This window comes from Wyeomyia smithii, chromosome 2 (assembly GCF_029784165.1).
Source record: "Wyeomyia smithii strain HCP4-BCI-WySm-NY-G18 chromosome 2, ASM2978416v1, whole genome shotgun sequence".
NCBI classification, from domain to species: domain Eukaryota; kingdom Metazoa; phylum Arthropoda; class Insecta; order Diptera; family Culicidae; genus Wyeomyia; species Wyeomyia smithii.
In genome coordinates this window covers 239315197-239334491 of record NC_073695.1, presented here as the reverse complement: position 1 = coordinate 239334491, position 19295 = coordinate 239315197, and the positions used below count along the sequence as shown (strand labels likewise).

General features: G+C 36.6%; 1 protein-coding gene across 6 annotated transcripts in view; it reads left to right on the top strand.

Annotated features, from left to right (window-relative positions):
* The window catches only part of LOC129721756 (microtubule-associated serine/threonine-protein kinase 3), a 50133-nt gene that overhangs the window by 1711 nt on the left and 29127 nt on the right, over positions 1-19295 (top strand). Inside the window, exon 1 of one of the 6 annotated variants that reach the window (XM_055674675.1) lies at positions 9737-9982. The exons of 3 other annotated variants lie outside the window; for them this stretch is intronic. The gene's annotated coding sequence lies outside the window, so the exon portion shown is untranslated. Of the gene's footprint in view, positions 1-9736; positions 9983-10102; positions 10122-10421; positions 10441-19295 lie in introns of those variants that run through there. 2 more of the 6 variants (XM_055674676.1, XM_055674677.1) reach the window with 2 other exon arrangements.

Here is a 19295-nt window from a genome sequence, read left to right as displayed (position 1 = left end):
CTCGAATCGAAGAGAAAAGCAGCCCTGAGAAGGTTCTCTTGATATAGAACACTACTTCTACGGAACCACTACTTATCGATTAAAACTCGCAACAAACAATTAAGTCGCTACTGTTTTCGAAGCTTCCTTCGTAATGTCGAGCGTAGGCTTAAACGCAACCCCAAATCGTTTTGGAAATATGTTAGTAAACAGCGTGAAGATGATGGCCTTCCTTCGAGTATGCACTTAGACGGTGACACTGCGAACTCTGTCGAGCAAATCTACCATTTGTTTTCGCGAAAATTTTCCAGAGTATTTGTGGTCGAACGGTTAACGATGGACGAAATTACGACCTGTACAGAACGTGTCCCTCTTCTTGGCCGTGCACTGACTAATCTCTCCATTGACGGCGTACATGTCTCCAGTACACAAGAAAGGCCATAAAAGTAACATCAACAACTACCGTGGAATCTCCGCTCTTTGCTCCATATCAAAACCCTTCGAGCTCGTCGTGTTTGAACCTACTTTCTCGTTCTTCAAGCAGTACATCGTCGACGAACAACACGGGTTCATGCCTAAGCGATCAACGGCCACAAATCTCCTGACGCTCACATCCTACGTAATGGACAGCTTCGACGACCAGTCTCAGACGGACGTCATCTACACGGACCTATCCGCCGCTTTCGATAAACAACCACCGAATCGCCGTGGCGAAACTCGCAAAGCTTGGCATCGGAGGCCCACTGCTTCACTGGTTTCAGCTTTTTGATTTTAGCACATAATTTTTAGTATAGGACAATCATTCGGGCCACAAGGCCTGTTGGTGTAATTTTTACAAATAAACAAAAAAACAAACAACATTTTAGAAAAGAACTTTCTTCTACAAAGTTGTTATATATAGCGTTTGTAGAAAATTATCAAAAATTAGGGTGACCTGAATTTCCGATTAAATCAAGTATCCAGCTTTTATATCTCTGTACTTAGAAGGAAAAAATGTTCTACAATGTTATAGCTCCGTTAATTTGAAGCAACTTTGTAAAAAGTTTTTTTTTATCTTTGAAAATAACGTTTTAGATTGAAAAATCACATTTTTCGTTCTAACTTTTTCAATTTTCTCATTAAAACTGTCTTTGATTGCATTTTAGAGTTTTTCAAGACAAATAATTTGATATCCTGACACTAGGGGCTAGACACTAATATATATCACACTAAAATATATCAACCATTATCGTGTAATATTATCAGAAAATTTTGCATGAAAATAAAGGTGTCTAGTCCCTAGTCCTGACATATGCCTTTTTCATTCTTTCTTTTTGGAGCAAATATAAAAAATATCTTCTGGTCGCAATTTGAAAGGCACATTCAGCTCTATATATGGAGAAAATGAAAAAATGTTTTTTTATTTGAGTTTAAATTTCATTTCAAAACATGACGAAGATTATATTTTATTTGTTTTGAATGTAAAATCACACAGATTTTTTTTATATATTTTCTACTTTGGGTTTAATTTTTACTTTTGAGAGCTTATAGGAAAAATTCTTGGTGGCAAACCCAGAGTGCTGTCTTCAAATATCCACCACAGTAAACATGAAGTGGTGTTTGGTAGGGCATTTCCAAGCTTGTAGGGTAACGACATCATAATTCGCCCACTTTATTTGAGTACCCAAAATTCGCCCACCTATTATTTTCATTGTTCGCAATATAGTGTCAACTCTTAGAACCGTGTTTAAACATAAAATAGTAGGAGGGTGGTATTCAAGACACGACCGCATGACGTTGACTACCGTATTCTTATATTCCATTAAAACAAATAGTAGAGGGAATTGCAACTCCAGTATTTGTTGCAATTTTATCTAACAGTGCATTTCTGAATGCTGAGACGTTAAAACGTTATAAATAATAATATATACTAGAAGAATGGATCTCTCTTATTTAATCGCTGTCATTTCATACATATTCGAATCAAACCTTTGTTCGTAACTGCACTACCAAGACAATCATTTAATTTAGCGAACTGTGTAAAATTTTTCTATCTAAGCAAAAAGCAAACTCAACGAAACTATCTGAAATTGGAGACCAGAACGATTCAAGCAAAAGTTTTAAATTTAAAAATTGTTTGACATTAAATAGATAAAGCTCATCCTAGGTTAGGTCCAGCCCAGCATGTAACTTCATGTATTTAAAATAGTAGGAGGGTGGTATCAAAGACCCGACCGCATGACGTAGGACTCTATATTTTTCATCTAACAGTGCTTTCTTATTTGCTGACATTAGAGCGCTTTGAACAATAATTAATAAATAATATAAATGACATATATGGATGAAACCTTATTTATATTGGCATCCCTGCTTCCCAGGTATTCGAATTAGAAAAGCATTTTTTCGTAGTTTGAAATAACAAGACAAACATTAGAATTAACAAATTCGCTGTATTCCGAGAATTGCGCTTATAGATCATGTTCATGTGTCGAGACATTGCGAAGATTCTCAATATATTCGTTTTAGCACTAGACGAAACTGCTAGAAAATTACTATAGCTAGGGACGTTGCGATACCACCGATACTAATACAGAATCGATCCTTCTACTTCCGATACTCGGATATTTGGTATCGATGTTTTACCAGCGATACTTCATCAATATCGATACACACCTCTCAGTATCGAAAAGACTCAAAACAACCCTGTAAAGAAGAACGAACGAAGCAGAAAACTTGCTGTTTCCTGTGCCATTTTGATGCATCGTATGCATACATGCCATCTCATTGGCAATGCCAATTTAACAGAAATTTCTGTAGATTAACCTACGGGAACGATCCTTTTCTACGGTCATGCAGATCCGAAAGTAAATTCTACAGAGCCATGCAAGCGGCTATTTTCGAAAACGGGATCAATTATTAAGGAAAAGCGTCTTCGACTTTCGACTAAGTTTTTGCAGAAGCTGGTGTTTCTAGATTCAGTAAATTTATAGACCATTTTACGAACTAACAGGTGTCACGTACTCTGCTGTTGATGATAATGCTTTTACGTGCGTTATATCAGCGGTTCCGAGCTTTCTGTCCAAATTTCATTCATAGATTGAGTTCAGAAACGTCTCTTAAAATGGTCTGTATAAATGGTTTAATTGAATTAAAAGTTTTATCTTGAAGAACAAATAATAAAAATGAATTATGACTTATATTTTGAATGAACTGGTATCGCACAACGATACATTTTGGTATCGATACGTTAGCCTCGATACTATCGGAATATCAGTACTTGCTCTCGATACAGGTATCGATCCTAAGTATCGATGTTTAATGGTATCGCAACGTCCCTAACTATAGCTGTAAACCTTTATTACAAAAATCCATATCGTCCGTATGTCACTGGTACGGTTTAGTAATGAAACTGATGGGGTGAAATGTTCGAACGATACGTTTTATACCAAGGCTTCGTTAGATAATTAGAAAGAAGGAGGGGCTACATAGATGAGGGAATGGTAGAGACAAATGTTTCTTGAAAGCTGCGCCGGCCGCTGTCGTAATATTAACACCAACACAAACATTCATTTTTGCAAGGTTTTTTTCGCTAGCAGCAGCATTTGGTAAAACAGAAAACTCAATTAGCCGCTTCTGTAACAAAATTTCGAGGCACCAAAAGGTGCCAGTTGCCGATTATATTGTTGTTTTCTGGTTAGTTCGTCGAGAATTCCAGCCATTTTAGTATTTTGCAGTGCTATTTATTACTAACAGCCACCAGCATAACGGGTGAAACCGTCACGAGATGACCGGTACTCATTTGTCTTTCCTCCTTTCAGCTGCTATCACCTAGCGTCCGCATGTCACTGGTGCGGTTTTGGAATCAAAATGATGGGGCGCCGACCGCTGTCGTAAAATTAACACCAACAAAAAGATGCATATTTGCAAGGTTTTTTCCGCTAGCAGCAGCATAAACATCGGAAACAGAAAGTGACAACAACAATAACAACAAAGTCAGATCGATTGTATCCGTTAGTGTCGACTGTGCTTGGGAAGAGAGGTAGTGATTGGCTGCGCGGTATGATTTAGACAATCGATATTGATTACCAATTTTTCGATAGTGTATCTCAAAAAATAGTTTGTTTTTGTTACATAAATTTAACCGTAAAAGAATTTCTGATCGATTGATGCCAAAACCTCGAAAACCTGATTATAGATGACTGCAAAATAAGCGCTCAAAACCTGACCACTTTTCCCTGGTTTTCCCTGGTTGAATTACTAGATTTTCAAATTCAGGGGCCTAACTTCGATATAGACGTTAGTCAACGTCAAAAGAAACAGCTGAGATTGAAAATAAATTATTATTTGCCATAATTCAATGACAAACCCCGTAAGCAATTCGTTGATTTGTGGGTGGGCGAATTATGGGGTCAGGGCGAATTATGGGTCCCTTACCCTACGAACTTTGCGTTACTATTGTCGTTCTGTTGTTGAAAGAAGAAAACTAATTGATTATCTCAGAACAACATGTACATCTAGAACTATTTGCAGATAGTTAAAGTTTTTATAAGAAAATTAAAGTCATCTAATATAGCAAAAATGTACACATTTTTCAGATCAGCAAGATCAGAAAAACAAAACTATCGAGGAGTATATCTTTTCGAAAACGATCGCACATTACTGTCGGTATACAACTTTTTTTATAATTGGTTTGTACCTGAATCTCAACATTCTACCAAACCTCCATCGAACCCGTTTCAAAGATTTAATTCGTGTTAGCTGGAGGAATTTCAAAATAATTCTGGCACTGATTCGGTATGATGAGATGTTCCCCACTTTTCAAGCGCGCAAGCAATTCCCGGTTGAAGTCCAACTCCTAATAGTTCTCTATCCTTTGGGATTTTATGACGAAGGCGCATCTATTGCCAAACTGGCGACCTTTTTTGGAATTGGCAACGGAGGCACAATCCAAATCATAACAGATCGGGTTTTCAAAGTCATCCTCAGACTCAAATCGAGATATGTCGCCTCAAGCTACTGAAAGACGCGAAATAGCTGCAAAAATTTTCATGAGCTGGCTCATTGCATTGAATATGTTAATGGTATAGAAAAAATAGGAGGTTGTATCCAAGACACGACCGCATAAATGAAGGCTCGACAATTTTCAATAGTGCAATAGTTTCTAGATTCAAACAACATCTTTCTGCATTTAGGCAGATGCGTGTATAATTTTCCAATCGATTGCTGCAAGAATGAAGAAAATTGGTTGAAAACCAACCGACTTATAAGCATTTGAAAAGGGACAAATTTCGTCCCAGTTTTTCAGTTTGCATCCCTGTGTGGTATACTAAAGTAAAACGTAGTTCTACGTCAAAAAAAAATAATATTCCGTTATTTCATCATTATCAATATTTATTATTACAATTATTATTATAAATATTCATTTAATTCCACTTTTGTTTACTTAGAAATTTATACTTTTCTTTTTTCGACTCTAAGCAAAGTCATGCTATTTTTAATTTTAATTTAAGGAGTAAATGTAGTAATGAAGATAGAAAATTAAACTAACTGAAAATATGATTGAAGAAACTACGAAAAATATAGTTCAGCAGGTGGGACTCGAACCCACAAGTTGTGGGTTCGAGTCCCACCTGCTGAACTATATTTTTCGTAGTTTCTTCAATCATATTTTCAGTTAGTTTAATTTTCTATCTTCATTACTACATTTACTCCTTAAATTAAAACTTAGAAATTTAAATAGAATAATCATAAAAGAGCTTAACTGCAAAAGTTAACAAACACTGTTAGAATTATCATTTACTAAACTAGTGCAGCAGAACAAACTCCCATTAGTTTTGTTAACATTTAAAGTTACTCCCTCAATCCAATATTGAAGATGATACTGCAAGATCAGCCCTAATGTGTTCCCCAAGATCTCTTCATTCATAAATATATTGAAACAGTATATTTATTGTTTATTAAAAATTGAAAAATTCTGTAGGTCCATATCTCTTCATAACCATACGATTGCATTACATCCAAAAAATCTATTCCATATTTTTTTTTTTGTATGTATATTATACGATTTAAATCCAAACCACAATATGCCTTTTTATTTAAGGTTATCGATATTATTAAGGTTAACACAGTTAAACGCAATCAAATCAATGTGCCAAGCCTGACATTAATTTATGGTATGCCATTCGTAGATTACAAAAAGCTAACACTACTCTCTCCCACTGATATTAAACGTCACCATTTTTTACTTTAACAAGGATGCGGAAATGAAGTGAGTTTTCAGATTCGATTTTTTTTTTTGGTTCTTCCAAGTATAAGTACACAAAAGTATTCGATAAAAGTTGATGCTTTATAAAATTTGTTAAATTCCTCCTACCTCGAGTAGAAGGCCCTTCACCGGCGTCCCAACCAGTGGTTGAACTCGCTTCACAGCCGTCTGTTGCCACTCTGGCTCGCAGGGACCGAGAACGCTCAGTACTGGTTCTTGGTTTCTTCGACGCACTTCCCTCTTGCAGGTTCTTCGCGCGTTTTCGAGCATCACGCTTGTTTTTGGTGTCCATATACTTTGACATCTTACTTCACTACTAAACTTTTGATTGATTTCTCAATAAAGGCTGGGAGTCCATTGTACGAGAATAACACAACACTACAAAGTAATACTGCACTACTTGGAGTAAAAGACAATTTTCACATTTTGTGCCGTGCTGAGTTCAAAATTTATGTCTGTGGTCGGGAACCTTCACGTGGTTATGGAGAATTCCATATCCATCAACCCATTTATCTATTATCCCATCATTTCAACTAAGCAATATCCCAAATCGTCACCACGGCATCAATCCCCATAGTATTCACAATAATTTTTTGTTTTTGCCTTGAAAAAAGGCATTTTGCTGTTCAATATCGGTTGCTGATCGCAACCTTTGTGCTGCCCCAACAGTGGGGGAGTTAAGATACACGGACAACATGCACTGTGGAAGCTATTTCACCTTCTGTAAATTAGACGGCCGCGACAGATGTAACTGCTAGAATCCACACACAATGCTTGCTTACGTTGTCAAAAATTATTAACTTTCAATGACTTGTTTATTTGCCTTGAAAAAAGGCATTTTGCTGTTCAAAATTGGATTTAGTGATGACGATCTTTATGCTGCCCCAACAGTGGGGGAATAATGGCAGTCTGGCGAGGCACGCTGAGAAGAACCGCGCTGCTACTGAGACATGGTCACCAACCACAGCGCAAGTGGTTTATTTAATTTGAAGGCAGCCACAGGCGCAACCCGCTGTTACTTCTGAGTGCTGTATCTGCTTCTGCTGCTGTCAACGTTGCGGACGGTCCATCCAGCTCACCTTCCGACTAATGAATGTAGCTAGTTTCCCCAGAAACACTCTTTTATAGCCGAAGGGTGCTACGTAATAGGCCACGCCCTTCTTTTAAGTTGTCTAATTCTCTAATATTCTTTAGACGAATTATTCCACAATTCGCATTCGATATTTGTTTCCAGCGAATAAACACCGATGGTGCTCTCATACACGCAACGGTTTTAACCCGTATTTTATTGCGGTTTGTAACATCAAGCGATTTCGTTTGCTCGTTGTTGCGTGTTGCATCATGTTGCAACTTGGCAGCTGGGAGACGACGAAATTGAGTTAATGCTGATTGATTGAATCGACTTCATATTAGCTCTGCATATTCGAATCAACTGCCTTTGTGAATGCGTTCTAATAGGGCAGTTTGTTATTCAAAATCGGTTATGTTGATCGCAGCTTTTGTGCTGTCCCAATAGTGGGGATATTAACTATATAAACTACAACAGAATTTGATTGCTAGGATCCCGCGAAAAATGTTTGCTCGTGTTGATGCTAGGAAATTTTCACTCTTCAATTACTTGTTTATTTGCCTTGAAAAAAGGCATTTTGCTGTTCAAAATTGGATTTGGTGATGACGATCTTTATGCTGCCCCAACAGTGGGGGAATAATGGCAGTCTGGTGACACACGCTGAGAAGAACCGCGCTGCTCCTGAGACGTGGTGACCAACCACAGGGCTAGTGCTGCTGCTAAGGAAGGACGACTGCTGTTGACAACTTGTCGCTGTCCAGAACTATATTGAGCGGCTTCGGCTGAAACAGGCTCTTATATAGGCCAAATAGCATGTTTTCAATTGCAAGGTATATGATTCTGTCGACCGTGCTTGAGAAGCAATCATATAACGACCAATCAGAGGATGTAATTTTGGTTGAAACAAGGCTTGACAATTATCAATGGTACAATAGTTTGCATAATCAATCAACAATTTTCTACATTTGGGTGGATGCGTGTATAATTTTCCAAACAATTGCTGCAAAAATGAAGGAAATCGGTTGAAAACAAACCGATTTATAAGCATTTAAAAAGGGACATATTTCGTCCCCTTTTCGTTAATAGTTTTTCTATTTACATCCCTATGTGGTAGGCTAAAGAAAAACGTAGTTCTACGTCAAAAAACTGATTGGAAAACCTGTTATTGATCCAGAAGTATATTTTTCAACATACTAACATATATACTCGTTGAAAGTCCAAGCCGTGTGTGATTATCAAAAAAAGTCAACGAATCTATCCAAGTATCTTCTTAATGCAGAATGGATAGCAGGCGATAGTGCCTATAAATTGACAATCACTGTGATTACACCGTACAGAATAAATACCACAGCATGAACTATCGAAGACAGGAAGTAATTCAATAAAAAGTTGAGCAAATTTTGAATTCGAATTAAACATTGCTTTGGACTTATAAAAGATTGATTCAATAGTCTAAAAGAGTTGAAAATTCCTGGAAATGATGAAGGCAGCAAACTAGCCTTGCGTTGGATTCTTATTATTACCATATTGCATACTTTTATTTTTATTAATTTTTTTTTTCATTTTTCCTTTTTTTATTTTTTATTTTTTTTTTTTATTGTTTTTAAATATAACATTTCGTAGTGCTAATATCACTATTCTAATTCAGCATCGTCAGGATGGTGACGACTTTGAACTACAAGAAACAATACACGATAATATAAAAGAAGACGATGAACTACATGGCACAAATGCACCAAATGAAGGAGAGCAGAAACGACAAGCACTGTTTGAAATGCTGAACGTTTTGTAAAAAATGTAACCGTTATTTGATAAAAAAAAGTTCAGATTACTAAGCGCAAAATTGAACATGATTATTTGCATTCAAATGCATCTTATACTTTTTGATTCACTCCACAATTCAATTCCGTTAGTGGACCCAGGTTGGGTATACTCATCAAAATCAACGTGTATTGACAAACGACCTAGTAAATCAGATTTAGAGCAAAAACAAGCTCATAAATATTTGAATGAGTATACAAGGAATACAGCAGATACACCGAATATTCAGCCCTATATCAATATCCCTAATCTGTTTTGCAAGATTGAAGTATACCGAAATATACTATTATTGTGGTTTGTGCAAATAATGGAGCTTATAGTTAAGATTTCTTGAAAGCTTAATTTTGAAAGCCCCAATTTTGCCCGAATAACTAGACGGCAGTCCACTATCCAAACCACTGACTCATTCATGACTTGCCTTTCGCATTTATGCTGCCTCCAAACGAATCGCTCGACTCGTCTCGACAGCGCGTAGCGTATACGCGATGTGTATACATGCGATGCGATGAAACTGTCAGTACGAAAAACATCGAATCGCACCAACACCAGCGAGTCGTCGTACCGATTAGTACAGTGGACTCGAACCAGCACGGGTTGTTTCGAATCGGACGACCAGTTTTTCGACTTGTTTGTCCCGTGCGAGACCCCAAGTCAGTGTGCAGTGGCTGGTTAGAGCGGTGCTCGCCACAGTGTTGTGTTATTTTTCTGCTGAAAATATTGTGTAAAATAACTGCCCTGTGAATCACGGATTAAAATTAAAACGTTAGCTCAAGACCAGACTTGTAATGATTCGACGCAAGCATCCCGTAGGATAAGGAAATATTTAAAATGAGCTCCCAGGTGCTTTTACCGAAGCAAAATAGAAATCGGTAGGTGTGAGACGGAATTTTTCTCTGATCCATACTTCCACTCCTTGAGTTCGATTGCAAGCAGTACGAAATCCTGTGTTGGCTGCCTGACTGTCAGTCAACATAACCCATACAGGCGCGTGCTCCCTAGGTCGGAAGTGTAAGTACACGAATCGGAGTGGTAGTGGCGCTATGTTTACGTTCTGCCCGTTCACGGGTTATGTACAAATTAGGGCAAATTCAAACTGTGCCATGTGTAGTGGTGCTTCCCCATTTGACAGTTCACAGCACAGCATACTTTAGCTATACAATACAATAACAGCAACATAATGCACAATGATACAGCGATGTCTAAATTGATTGGTTGGACTAGTTTTATGTGATGGTTTGATTTTACATTCTGCAAACGGATTCCTTAACATTGTAGTTTGTATAGGCGTAGTACTTTATGTGGTGTACCACCGTTCGCCAAGTCTACGGTAAGTAGATGCTTGGATTGCACTTAAAAACCTACGAACCATTCATCAGCATTCTTACCATTCTAAAAATATCCATGCAATCAGAGCAGAGTATAGCAATTGCCTCTCTTGTGCAACACTGTTATGACCAGCCGGTGGTTTTGTTTGCTTCATCAAATGCAAAAGAAAACAAAATCGACCCGAGAAGAGAAGCTCGTGCGGTGATCGAAAACAAATGAAGAAAAAAAATCAAAAACCTTACACTATTGGAGGTCGATTTCGTCGTGTACATTTCCTGCAGCTGTTTGTGCCTTGCTTCCACAGCTAGCAATTAAACCAAGCCGACAGAATATGCTGGATCAGGGAAGCATTCTTCTTAATTTTAGCATAGATTCTATGCATATAATTTCACTTTTTCTAGTCACCTACAAAATAGTTTTCTAATAATGAGAAAAATCCAATCGAACTGTTAGGTAGATCAATCATTTCATTGCGTTGCGTTTACTGCCAACGCTATTGAGCTAATCGAATTTTGTTTTGTTTAATTGATTCACTGCTCATTACCAGCCAATTCGAGTGCCAGCGTAGTGTAAACCAAAGCTGAAACAGCCGGCAATACGCGGTGTGTGATGTGCGAGCGAGCCTTCGCATTTAACCGAAAGTGGAGAAGTGTTAAAATTGTAGCTTTTTCATTAGCACAACCCCACACTAGCCGCTGACAACACGAATGTCGAGTGTGTCAACAGGTCTGTACGTCTTCTGTGCGGGTTTGTTGTTGTTTTATTTTTCTTCAGTGACACTTTTATCTAGCACTCAAAAATCACCTGAAACTATCACGAGCACTACCTTGTGATAGTTTTGGGGTAATTTTTGAGAGAAGCCAGCTGGCGACAGTAATATGGCTGCACACGTATTTAAGGATTTGTGTCGCAGGTAATGTAGATTTACGCAATCGTTTCGACTATTGATTCACGCATAGCAATGCGTTCTTTTTATAGAAAACACGACACTGGTCTTTCAATTTTTCAATTTACATACACACCAAGCTCGGTGATTTCTTTGAATCTCTGGACGGCTCTAATTCGATTCTATTTATTATCATTTAATTTTTTTTATATTTGGTGATGATGCCCAAAGGATATGTACGCATTAACCCTGGAAAGATAATCTTATTCTGGCGTTAAATTGATGAATTTTAAATAATTTAAAATGTAAGCTTTTGTTTAAAATATAATACGGCTGATGCAAATTTTGAATAGTTTTTATGTCCAAGGTTATCAAAATTACCTAAGGGAAGGGCAAAAAATAAATAACACTGAGAAGAAAAGAAAGGAATAGCTTCTATAAAAAATTGTGTGCAAGTTATGACGTATGCAACTTGCATGCAAAAGTGTGTTGAAAAATATCACATTATTATCATTATTAATCATTTGGCTTGCCTTTTGATGACACTCTCACTGTCACTGGACTTGTTTATTGCTAAATTAAGCACATACGCTGTCAAAAAATTAATAATATTAACAAAACGGCTTGAGCTTTTTGCCTTTCTCCTAGAAAGGTATAGCAATCACTTGCAAAACCGAAAGTATAAAAGTGCTCCAAAGAGCCGAATAGCATATATCACTCGACTCAGCTCGACGAGCTGAGCATTTTCTGTATGTGTGTGTGTGTATGTGTGTGTGTGTGTGTGTGTGTGTGTGTGTGTGTGTGTGTGTGTGTGTGTGTGTGTGTGTGTGTGTGTGTATGTGCAGATTTTTATTCTCACTCACTTTTCTCAGAGATGGCTAGACCGATTTTCATGAAATTAATTGCAAATGAAAGGTCTTGTTGCCTCATAAGACCCTATTGAATTTCATTGTAATCGGATTTTTAGTTTAGAGGTTATGTTTAAAAATGTGAAAATCATGAAACATCAATATCTCAGAAACTACACAACCGATTTGAACAAAATTGGTCTCAAAAGAACGGGCTACCTAGAAAACCCTCAAGTTTTGAATTTCATAAAGATTGAACTTGCGGTTCAAAAGTTATGAAAAGAAACGTGTTCTGAAGACTGTTTAATCTCACTCATGTTTCTCAGAGATGGCTGTACCGATTTTCATAAAATCAGTGTCAAATGGAAGGTCTAATTGCCCCATAAGACCCTATTGATTTGTTTTGCAGTCGGACTATTACTTTGCCTGTTATGTTTAAAAATGTGAAATCCAGCTATGCAAAGGAACATATTCCGAAGACTACTTGGACTCACTCACTTTTCTCAGAGATGGCCGACCCGATTTCCACAAAATTAGTGTCAAATGAATGGTCTAGCTGCCTCAGAAGACCCTATTGAATTTTACTGTAATCGAACTGTAACTTCATTTGTAATGTGCCGACTTGTGAAAATCACGAAACTTCATTATCTCAGAAACTACACAACCGATTTGATTATTATTATCAGATGAGCGGGCTAGTTAAGGTTTAACTGATGAATTATGATTGAACACGTGGTTTCAAAGTTTGGCTGCCCTACACGTTCCCATTTCATTTGATTATAATCGAACTTAAGCAACCGTTATGTATTAACCCTCTAGTGCCCAATACCGCCATTTGGCGGGCTTCAGTCGAAGTTCCGAAAAGCTTCAATATATACTTAAAAAGTGTTTATAATGGTTTATAGTAAATTCATCGAAGTCCGTTTAGAAATTAATTTGGGCACTAGATTGTCAAATTGTTAATAGAACAACGAAAGTCTATTACATGATTACATGACTTATTTGAACATAACTAGTGTCATACGAACGAGTCATCTCTCAAACTTACAAATAACAAACTTCATAACAATTTGATATGTGGCTCAAAAGTTATGGAAAGAAGAGAAATTCAAAGACTATTTAAAGCTATACCTGCTTTGATCGATATATGTGGCCTCAACATAATTTAAACGTGGTGTCGTACTATTTGAACGTTCCAAGTTCATTGATTCCTTGCGGTTTGTTGAAGTCTGCAAATGCACGACGAATCGGCCATAGGATATGATCAAAGTCAAAAGACAAATCGTTTGAAATGATTGGTTTTATCGAAATGACAACATCCTCGACTTTTGGCTTCTGTACATCGCCCTAATTCTGAATATATTCATATTGGGTGGTATTCGGTCATTTTCAGCAAATTTTCTAGCATCAATCTGACATCGGAAATACTCATATTGGGAGGTATTTAGTTATTTTGCTTGTTTTCCAGAAACTAACAGTGGTCGTCTTAAAATTCAAAATAGTGTCAAGGGTCAATGTTTGGTTTCTTTGCATCATCTCGATTACGGAAATATCCATGTTGAGTATTATTTGGTCATTTTCGGCTGTTTCCTATAAGTTGCCATTTAGCGATTCAAAATGGTGCCTGAGGTCAATTGTTAGCTCATTGCATCATTCTGGTTCCAGAGATACTCATATTGGATGGTATTTGGTTATTTTAGGCTGTTCTTCACAAACCGGTAGTCGCCATCTTGGATTTCGAAATGGTATTTAAGATAATTTCTGGCCTCTGAGCGTCATTCTGGTTGAAGAAACACTCACATTGGGTGTAATTCGATCATTTTCCGCTGTTTCCCAGGAACCGGGAGTCGCCAACCTAGAATCCAAAATGGGTCTTTGAACGATTTCAGCTGCTGTGTATCAGTATCCGGAGATACTCATGTTAGACGGAATTCGGCCATTTCTGGCTGTTTTCCAGAAACCACAAGTTGCCATCCTACAATTCATAATGGTGTCTGAAGTCGATTTTTGGCTCCAGTGCATCATTGGGTGGAATTTGGTCGTTTGCCGCTGTTTTTCCGAAACCGGAAGTCGCCATCTTAGAATTCAAAATGGTATCTGTGGTCGAATTTAGCTCCTGTGTATCTTTCTTTATCCGGATATTATTATATTGGGTGGAAATCGTCCATTTTTGGCTGTTTTCCAGAAACCGGAAGTTGCTATATTACAATTCAAAATGTTGCCTGAGGTCGATTATGGAACATATTTGTTACCACTAAAAACATTTACCTGCCAAATATGGTTCCATTTAGTTGATTATTTCGCGAAATGTGCAGAAATTTGTGCTGAAACATGTGCTTCCATAAGAGGGAGGGGCGTCGAACCATTATGGATATATTTATTACCCTTTAAAACATCCACCTGACAACTTCGGTTTCATTTGCTTGGTTTGTTCTTGAGTTGTCCAGAAATGTATGTTTCATTTGTATTGGACCCCTCCTCTCCAGAAGAGGGAGGGGTCTCAAACTATCATAGGAACCTTTATCGGGACCAAAAACCCCTACATAGAAATTTTCACGTCGATCGGTTCGGTAGTTTTCGAGCCTATATGGATCAAACAGACAGACAAACCGGACTGCATTTTTATATGTATAGATTACAACATCAATATTTTAGAACCTAAAGAGTCAATATACATTTATTGGATTGAAGCGTTCATGTAAATCTATTTTTACAAATAAAAGTTTGAATGAGAAAGGCTGGGTCTGACCGCTAGGTGGATTAATTTAGGTTTTTTTTTCTTTGCCTTCCAATTTTCAACATTTTGGAGGGAGGGGGGGGGGAGGGGAGGTGACATAAAATGAAAATGAAATTTGTATTGGCCTAATGGGCAATACATCACAATACATAACAACATACAAGAGTTAATTTTTTTTTTTTTAAACGAAAACGGATTTGTTTGGCCACTTTGTTCATCACCGAGTAAAGCATTTCAATTGGCGCTGTCATTCGAAAATTTATCTGTAATTTTTAACGTCTTTGTTTTCTATACTGTGGTACCGTGAAAGCGGCTATCTTTGATAGCTTTTGACGTGGGACTACGTCTTTATTTACTATACTGGGATGCATTCTGTAAAATTGGTAATGAAACTGGCAAATGTTGCATCAGATTTCTAACGTTAATAACAGCATAACCACATGATGGATAACAATAACCAAATGTTGTTGGATAGATAAAATGTATAACAATTTTGTCATATGCTGGTTATCACTCTAATTTCATTTCTAAGCGGTAAAATTGATAAAAAGTTTAAATAACAAATTACGCGATTAATGAACCAATTACATGCGAGCATTCCTAGCACAGACGACGTGAATGGACACCATCCGTTCCTTGTGATATTCTCTGTATCAATATCGAAATAAAAATTGACAGTCTCCCCGTTCCAATAGGTCAATTTGTTTTTGCTTCCATGAGCTTAGACTAATATGATGTCTCGAAGGTAAAAGTTTTCCAAAAAGTTTTAAACAATCCCCATTCTTGAACAATTTCTAAATCTGCTTTCAGAACCTAATAAAAACTGATGTCTTGAAGGAAAACATGCCGGTGAAAGCAACAGTACCAGTGGAGTACATTTCAGCGGTACACTCCTACAGTCATACGTCGATATAAGGCAACTTTATTTTTATTTTCGTTACGTTATATCGAGTTACGTTATATCGAAGCAAAAAAAAATTTTTTTTAATTTATGCTAGAATGTTAATGGTTACTCAAATATGCGCGAAAACCCATTTTCCATCACCTATCAGTATTTTTAAACCTTTCTTATGCCCATTTAGAAATATTTTCTGAAGCAAAAAACAATTTTTTTTCCAATTAATGCACAGGTTACTCAAAGATGCATGAAAACCTATTTCCCATCACCTATCAGTATTTTTAAAGCTTTCTCATGCCCATTTAGGACAATTTCCGCATTAGTTTCATTAATTTTAAAACTTACTACAAACATATTTTTGAAGCAATTTATACCCCAAAAACAGTTGCTGTATCATTTATTTTCAATTTCAATACATTTTAAAAAGTTACGTTATATCGAGGTAAACGTTACGTTATATCGAGGTTGCTTTATGTCGAGGTATGACTGTATTCGTACTGCAGTGGTACTATTCGTATTGCAGTGGTACACTTTTGTTCGTACATTTCTATACGTGTGCAATCGAGGGTAAACATGGAATGCTGCTGTTGATGGTGATTGAAAGTTTATCTCATTAATATGATTACCATAAATAACTCAACATAAATTGTAAATTTATGCAACGGATATTTATTTAATTTTATCTTCGATATTCACTAAATAATCGTGACCGGATAGTATCGAAAGAGTAAATTCCCAAATATACACATTTATAAAAGAGTAAGAGCCTATGAATGCTTCTGAATTTTTGGATTATTTACTAAGATTCATTCTGAATCTCCTTCTACATTTCAAAATTGTTAGATGATATATTATTATTCTAAGCTTTACCATAATAAACGTATATTAGTTGTCGTCGTAATACAGCGAATATAGTTGTATGCAAATGAAAAAAATTGTCGAGCAAAAAACAAAAATGGAATTGTTGATTGCTAGGATTTTTTGCAGGAACTTGTTGATAATTTTGTTTAACATATTTTCTTAGGGGCTTCCATATTATTTTGAAAGTAAGATCCATATAGTATCGATTTGATTTAATCAGAGTTAAATAAGACAAAACCATTCATTATAATAACGTAAGTATTATGGGATTTGGTTTTTGAGGATATAGAGTTAATTCTGACTTTGACGCATTACGAGAAATTGTTGGTTCTTCTTCCACAAGCACGATACGCTTGTTTATGCCTTGTCAAATACATGTTGATTGCTCGAAAAATAATACAGGCATAATATCGCCAAATATAAACGATATTCTATCGAGTGTTGTTGAATATATTTCGAAAATTGATTTCCAGGGGAGGCTGAAAATAAAAATACGTACAGTCGCTGAGGAAACACATTGATTCTGTCTGCAGACTCTGTATATTTTTGTTACCATTTCATACAACCCTAGGGCTGTATTCCTTGTAGTATTTTAAAATTATGGCTCCGGTGGTATTTCTGATTTCCCATTTGTTTCCATTATGTTTATTCATATTTTTATTTGGCGCTTACAACAATACAATACAATTAGGTTTAGTCTTTTTCAAAAACCTGACTGTACTTACTTTCACTAAACGCAATCTATTTTATTGAAAAACATGTTTCTCCTTTATAACTCCAATTTGTCTAACTATCATTCGTCAATGAGTCCGTGATGTTGATTTTGACAACAGTTCAAAATTAGGGCTGGATCCGTGTGGTCGAAAGCGAACGCGCACAATAAGCATTAGGGTGGATCAAGGTTGCAAAAAGGAAATTTTCCCATATAAATTTGAAATGCAATACGCCAATCGGTGTCACTAATAATCGACTTCCGACAAGTTTAGGATTTTTGCAGCTTCAAATGGAATCAATAGAACTTTGTACTCCTCCTTCCTCATTTGACCGTTATGTAATTTATGAAGACTGCTCCATCTTGTTTGATCGATGTTCTTGATTTATATTTATTTGCGCGGAAGCCGATTTTTATTTGAGAACAGCAACATAACCAGTTATTCCTTAAATAGCTAAAGGTTATAGCCATAGAGTCATCAATAGAAACAACGATGATTAATTTTGTTAACAAAACACGGGCAAATGTAGTTTCACTTTAAATAAAAACATTTCCTTAAAAGGTATTTAGCACAAACAGTGTGGCAAATTTATCTCGTCTCTTCTCTATCAACCTTCAATGTACGCCATCTTGAATTTCAAACTGTCGTCAGACACCGATTTCCCGTATCTAAGTGTCATCCTGGTTCCGAAAATGTCACTATTAAGGATCTTTATGAATGTTTTTCACAGTTTACACAGTGCAGTATACTCACCAGAAACCGAAAGTTTCCATCTTAGATTTGAAAATCATCATGTTCCGGTCTTCTGAATTCAACTTCCGGGCTCCAGACATAACCAAACGTCATCGAATGAATCAAAAAGTTCCCATAATGCATGGAAAGTCATGATGTTCAACCCCTCCCTTCTTTAGGGGTTGGCCCTCCGTCTTTCCAATGTTTTTATGACCACTTGTACAAACAGCATACATACAAAACTTGTCTTTTATATGAATAGAATAGCGGCAGTGTCCCATTGTTAGACTTCCTGGCAAGGACCGTAAAATGTTGCTTTATGAAAAATTGAAGGGTTGTTTGTGAGACACGATAGCACCACGCTAAATGTTATTTAAAACACTCTCCAATGAAATGTGCTGTGGTTTTGCAAATGTGCTGTGGTTCTGCAAACGAGATTGCTAGATGAAAATCGTGTTACTATAAATGTAATTTAAATTCTAAATACTATATTCTGCTAAGAAAGAAGAATACGTTTAAGAAAAATCAGGTGATCCGTATAGAACCAATGTAGAGGACTTGAGAAAGGCGGTTTATCTGAAGACTTCAAGAGAAAGCTTTTTTTCTCTGACTGTCTGTATCTCACGGCTACCAACACATAATGAGAGATTGAGCAAATTTGAAAAAAAGCCTGCATAACATGGGTTGGATATCAACATTGCGGTTCAGTGTAATACCAGACTACCGATAGTAATTTAAAAGAAGCGTCTTCAAAGATTTTTTCCAGACCGTGTACTCAAAGTGTCGATTAAAATTCCAATGTCTAATTTCTAAAGATCTCGATTTACAGAAAGTATTTCGCTGATATGATTAGAAATCTATTATAAGTAAATATTTCTGCGCAAAAAAAAATTATTGCATCGAAAAGTGTGTAAAACTGTGTGTAAAAGTTGTTTTTATTGGAGCTTTTGTGCGCTTTCCAAATTGGGTAAAAATTGAACTTAATTTTTTCTGCTGTCTAGACCAAATTAAATTCTAAATGAGACATGAATTCAATTCTTGTTGAGTTGAACGTACCTTTGTTTGCAATTTGCAAAAGCGTTCTGAGTCGAGAAGGTATATTCATTGCAAACTCCGGCTTGGCTTTCTTGTACCGATATTATTTATTATTATACACACCTTTTCAACCTTTGAAATATAAT